Below are 7,094 nucleotides of genomic sequence, written 5' to 3'. Positions count from 1 at the left end.
TAATATAAAAAATAATTTAAAAACTAAAATCTAAATCAATTTTATATAAATAGAGATCACAACATTAACTAATCTGGAGATCACAACTAATTATTATTTTTAAATAAATAGAAAAAAAAACAATAGGTAAAAGTTGAGATAACAACTAATAAACATCAAAACAAGAGTTAAATTGGAGTGAGGACGATAAATAATTAATAGGAATGTTTTACAATTTTTCGAGCAAACTTATAACTTTTCCAACCAACTGACAATTTTTTCGTCAAAAATTCAATTTGCGGGAACAAAGTTCCCACAAATAGTGACTAAATAATGATATGTATAAATTGATAAAAGTATTAAAAATCTAAATAAAATACAGTTGCATTAATTAAGAAAACTGTTTAAACTTTGATTAAATGATAATATATAAAAAATTATTTTTCTTAGTTTTAAATTTTTTTGGTAATAAAATTTTAAAATTATCTATTTGTTATTATTAAGTAAAACAATTATTAAAAAATATTTATTTTATTAATTGAAAACAATAACATTCTTAATCCTCTACAAAAATGATGGGGAGTCGGTGGACCATATTATGCTCCATTGCCCCTTTACTAAGCAGGTGTGGGATTTTATTTGGAGTTTGATGAACATGGACTGGGTATCCCATGCTACCATCCAGTTGTTCTTTTCTTCTTGGAGAGCTCCTTCCAAGAATACTTTAATTATCAAATTGTGGGAACTTATTCTTCCTTATCTTTGCTAGGGTATATGGAAGGAATGAAATGACAGAATCTTTAGAGGGGTGGAATCCAATCCTACTCAGGTTTTCCATAAAATCAAGGTCCTTTTGCATGAAAATATCAAAATTTGTGGTAAGGGACAACAACATTTGAATGAATGGGATGTTGAGGTGATGAATAACTGGAATATCAAGAATATGATCTTGAATACTAAAGATCCCAACCCTAGGAAAAGTGCTAGATGGGATTTCCCTCCGACTAATTGGTTCAAAATTAACTTTGATGGGGCCTCGAAAGGGAACCGGGCATTGCCGGTTGTGGAGTGGCGATTAGAAACTCTAATGGGGACTTTGTTGGTGGTATGGCAATACCTTTGGTTTGTCAAACCAATCATGTTGCTGAAGCCTTTGCTGCACTTTATGGTCTTTTTTATGCTAAAGATCTAAACTTGAAGAACATTTGGATTGAAGGTGACTCCCTCAATATTATAAACTGCTTAAGAAAAATTTATCCACCTTCATGGACCATTAGTAATATTATGTCTAAGGCTGGTCAAATTATTAACTCCTTTCAAAATTGCATTATATCCCATAATTATAGGGAAGCTAATGGTTTAGTTGATTGGGCTTCGAATGTGGCATGTTGTAATGATCAAAAAATCATATGGGATTCATATGACACTTTACTTGTTAATGTCCATGAGCATGTTAAGCAGGAAAAATGGAAATCCCAACAAATATCCTTTAATTATGATGTTGTCAGAGAATTATGATCTTAACTCCTTTGGAGTGACGTGGAAAATTATGTTTAGCAATGTGGGTAGAACACACGATTTTTGGGTTGCCTCTTTCTATCCGTGCTCAGGTAGTGGTTTTCGCAGAGTTTTTGGGGACTTTCAGTGCATGCAAACCAGTGCTTTTATTGCAGAGATCATGGGTGGTAAGAGGAAACGAGTCGAACCGCCTAGCTGTGTGGATTGGAAGAAGAAAACTAAGGTGTGGGATATCCTTCAGTGGGGCAATTTTACTGGTTACATGGAGAGACTCAAAGGTAACAACCCAGCTATTACGCACCAGTTTGTGAAATCTTGGAAGGACAGTTCTGTCATGGTTGGGAACCAGAGGCTGGAGGTTACAGAAGAAATCATAGCGGAGGCAATGGGTTTGGAGTTGGATGGGATGAATTTCTACAAGGAAAGGAAGATCTTAGATAAGGCGATTAACGACTTTGCCGAGACCAAATAGGAATGAAATTGACTAGTTAAAATAGGTACTTCTTATTTTAACCCAGCTTCTGTGTCTCGTCTGTGGCGGTTTGTGTTCTATGTTATTATGGAATATCTAACTTTGGATGGAAGATAAACAAAACTATATGGTTACCATTTTGTGTTGGCGAATCATTTTCATCATGACATTAGGGTTAATTTTCCTTCATACCTGTTGCAATCTCTCTCCAATTCTACCCTAGCTATTTAGCGTGACCCAACTGGTGAACATGTTTTTCATGAAGGATTAATGGTTTTGATTATGAATGTGCTAAAATCTTAAAAAATCCCAAAACCTAGAAATTTTAAAGGGGAAAATCCAAATACCGAAGGAAGTATTCTGGAAAGGGCTATGACTCTGAGACACATTATGAGGTGGAAGGGGGTCTCTTTAGTCCTAAAAGAGGTTCGGGTGGTAGTACTAAAAAGAAAAAAGAGAGTGTTGAGAAGGATGATTCTGATCGGGAAAGGGAAAGTGATTTTGTTGATGAAATTGTTAGAGAACATGCAAAAAATAGGGGATGTAGAAAAGGGAAGGGCAAAGGTCGTATTGATGAGAGGGTTTCTCCTCTGTCAGATGACGAGACCCTTGCTAATCGTTTGGAAAGAAAAAGAAAGTCTTTATGGCGACATGAAAACAAAGAGGTGAAAACAAGGATTGAGGCTTCTAACTCTTCTGATGATGGTGAACAGGGGTCTAAATCTAATGGAGGTGATTGTGTTGGTGGTGGAACCGGGCCCTCTAAAGGCTTATTTGGTAACCTTGGTTCTATAATGAAGGACATTGACATTCTTAAACATAAAATGGTGTTGTTGAATAAAGAAATGGAGCATCTTAGCAAGACAGCCAAAGGGGAAAGAACATTAGGTTAGCATATTGACAAGCTCTCGGAGGTCATAGGTAATGCGGAAGAAGTGAAAAATCTGATGCATAAGATCCCTGTTTTGGAAGCCAAGCAGAAGGTGATGGACAAGGACATTAGCAGTATCCAGGGGAAGGTGTCTAAATTTGAAACCAGGCTAGGTAACATGGAGAAACAACTTAGACAATTGGGGGATAACATGACCAGCCTCCTGAAAAGGAATGAGGTTGATAAAAGTCAGGTTTCTCCCCCGAGAGAAAACTCTCAAGTTCCTAGCAAGCGTACTTGGGCCAATTCGAAGAAGATGGATGAAAACACTAAGAAGGACGAGGTGAATGTTGCTGCTGAGACTATGCATTCTCTGGTGGACCAGGCTGTGTAGCTGATTAATACTCCTTAGCTGGTCAGTTGTTGTTCCTTTGTTGGTCTTTTGCTATCTTTTCCAGCAATGTTGTTTGTGACCTCTTTTTGCTTTTTGAGGTATGTTTCATGTTGTTTGTTTGTTCTCTTTTCATGATACTTTCTTAATACTCTGCTGATGTAAGGTTTTTGGTCCTTTAAACCCTGTTTTTACATAATCAAAACAATAACATTCTTAAGTAAATAAAATTGAAAAAATATATAAATAAATGATAATATCTTCACATTAAAAAAAAAATTACAATAATATCTTCAAAGATTTTATATACTAAATTTAATATTTTTTTAAAAATTAAAATTAAATAAATATTTTCTCAATATCTTTATTTTCATAATGAAACAAATAACATCTATTTAATTAATTAAAAATATCTACATAAAAATTAAAAATAATAATATTCCTAAACTCTATAATAATTAATAAAATTCATTTGTATTCAACAAAATTCAAAAAATCTTATTATCTATTTTTTTTAATCTATAAGAGGCCGAAGCCAAGATTAATTATTATGTATTATTATTAATTAATGATGATAGGCATTCTACAATGGTAGAATGGGTGAGTTGGATGGTGTGAGCATGTTAATGTTAATTTTTATTCTTCTAGATTAAATTTGACAACCATCTACATGTCCAAAAGTTTAAATCTTATTATAAATATAATATACTCTTAAAAATAATTTAATAAATACCACATAAAATATTTTTGTAAATTATAATATTTGAAGATATAAATTATTCATTTTTTAGAAATTAAAATTAAAAGCTTAAGTTAGTAAGAATCTAAATAAATGGAGATAACGGAAATTTAAATAACTTTTGATGTAGTAAAATAAATTATAATTATTTTGTAGTGGATATCTATCGGCATTTCTTTAGATAGATTTATTTAAGATATCTATACTAGTTATTATTTTATTAAGCATGAGTATATTTGAACCCAAGACCTCTTCGATAAGAGGCTCATAATTTACCATTGTGTTGTAGGCTCTTGCCTGTTATCTATTTTTTATTAGTTAAAATAATCAATAGAAATCATCTTTTAATATGGCTTATCTCATGACTAAGTTGGATATATTTTGCAAAATGTTAGGCAACAAGACATCAATCACTAAATCTATCCTATTAGGTTGGGATGAGATTCCTCCAACTTGGTGTGGGAAATTTAATATTGGTTAGGGAGGTCCAAATCACATTGTTAGATATCATGGTATTCCTTTTGCAACTAATCCTAATATTAATCAAATGTGGAACTAGATAAAGGGTAAGTTGATTGAGAAACTTAATAAGTGGAACACCATATATCTAACCATGGCTGGGAGGATTTAGGTCTGCCAAAAAATCTTGTCTTCATATACTATGTATCTTTCATCTGTGTGGTTTTTCAATGTGGGACAATTTCAGTATCTTGAAAGGATTATTAGGAACTTCTTGTGGTCAGATGAAAGAGGAGGTAAATCTGGGCATGCAATTAGATGGGACTAGTGCACTATGAGTAAGGATAATGGTGGATTGGATCTTAAATATCTTAGACTTCAAAGTATTGCCTTAGCAAACAAATGGATTGTGAAAGCTATTGAGGGTGATGAGCCATGGAAGATCCTTGTCAGAAATTATATTTGCAGTGGCTCTCCTTGCCGAGAAAAGTACTAGAGAAGACTAGATATACAAGATATCCTGGCTCTTGAGGTTAAATTTTTAGTCAAAGGTTCTAATGTCTTTAAATCCTTATGGAAGGGTTGGAATACTATCATCCCCCTATTGGGTCCTATTCAGAGAATGGAATTAGGCAGAAGATGGTGTGGGAGAGGTTCCATATGGCAGAATTTAAAAAAAATGGTAAACCTTTAGCTCTTGTGTAGGGATGTTTTGCTAAGAAATGGGCACAAGCTGACATTTATAAGTTTCAAGATATCTTTTTGGATGGAAAACTTATTCCATGAAATGATCTTCAGAATAGGTTCAACCTCCCTAATTCCCATTGGAGGACCTATTGCTTTGTTAAACTGGCAATTGAGAGATCTTTGGCCTCCTTCTAGTCTTGTTCCATATTTTCTTGTGCTTATCAGTTGAGATGGATTGAATCCACCCCCCTCCTCCTTATTAAGTCCAAGAAGATTTATTCTGCCCTTTTTGCCAACCATTCCATCCTTGACCATCTTAACTCTTGTTGGAACCTTTCTCTTGATCCCTTGACTTGGAAAAGATACTTGCTAAAGCTCTGGTCTAACTTGACTGAACCTAAATCTCTTGTTTTATTTGGAAACTATGGTTGCACAAATTGCCTTCAAGAAACTGGGAGGGGAACCTAACATCTATCTTGTCTGCCAACATTATGAATCAATCCTTCATGTTTTTTTTCTTTTTCCCTTTTGCTAAAGGTGTATAGGATCTTTTTGGCTTCTCTAATGATGGAAACTTCAGCAATCATAACATCCTTTCTAGGAAGATCTGTAGCAATAAATTATTCAATTTTCTTTGGTCTATTTTATCTTCTCATATTCTCTGGCTGATTTGGAAACTTCAGAATAATGATGTATTTTAGGGAAAAACTAGATTTCTTACTAGACTCATAATTCTTGATTTATAGGTAACAACAAGGACTGTGGAACTAAAAGATTTGGCTCATGGATACACTTCATTGAAAAAAGTTGAAGAAGTAAACATCCCCTTGGCGCAACTAGTGAAGAAGTTAGAAGATGAAGCTAATTGGAAGCCAAAGAATCTTATTTCATCATCGCCTGGCTCACCTCTCATCCCTTCTCTGGTCAGATATGTCACTACAAATGTGAGCAGCGAAGAGGAGGATTGAATTCTACCTTACTGCTATTTTAATCTATAGATATAATTGTAGTAACTAATACTTTTCGATATCAATGTATCTCATGTAATAGTCTCTTTTTTGGATATCTTTTTGGGGGACTGGAAAATGGTTCTGTCATTTTCTTATCTTTTGGGTTGATAGGAAGTTGATACTATTTTCAACGTACTATTTTGTCTTTTTGATATGCAATAAAAAAAATAGAAATAAGCTTTTTATTAAAAAATTACCTAAATAAATAATAATAAGATTCATGAATTTTTAAAATAATAAATAAAATACGTTTGTATTAATAAAATAGATTTACTTTAATTGAAAGAAAAATTAATTAAATTTAATTTTGACAATAAAAATAAAAATAAAAAACTTGTTATCAATTTTTTAATAATTAAAATAATCCATCTAAATTGTCTTTTTCGTTAAATAAAAAATACTAAAATTAAAATAAACAATAATAAGATTGTTAAATTTTTAGAATAAAAAATAAAAAATAAAGTTCGTCTACTTTTTTAGTTTTTAAATTTGCATAAAAAACTATGCATATATCTTCTCATGTTTGAACCTTTGTCTATAAATATATGGACAGAGTATTTGAAAGAACCATAAATTTGAGAAGACTAACACACTGAAAGGTATTTGACATATTCATATGAATGAGGTTCAAATTAGATTTTCAATTGTCATTATTTTGTTAGTTTCTTATTTTTTATAGTGTTAAGTCTCAATTGTTCATTTAATAGACTAACTACTATCTTTGTTGACTTTTCTACAAAAAGGGTTTGCATTTATTGTATCTAGAAAGGGTAGTAACTAGATGATGGAAAAAATAAACATAAAAATTACACAAGAACCCTATAATATATATAATGCACTCGCTCAAAAATGATGAGAAAGAAAAAAATGAGACTTCGACTTAATTAACTAAAAGGCAAAGCCTATACAATTCAAAAAATTATTTGGAAACTATGGTTGCACAAATTGCCTTTCAAGAAACCGAGAGG

The sequence above is a fragment of the Cupressus sempervirens genome, chromosome 5 (genome assembly GCF_028749045.1).
Source record: "Cupressus sempervirens isolate cs-2001-9-10 chromosome 5, ASM2874904v1, whole genome shotgun sequence".
Taxonomy (NCBI): Eukaryota; Viridiplantae; Streptophyta; class Pinopsida; order Cupressales; family Cupressaceae; genus Cupressus; species Cupressus sempervirens.
Note: the sequence above shows the minus strand (reverse complement) of the source record.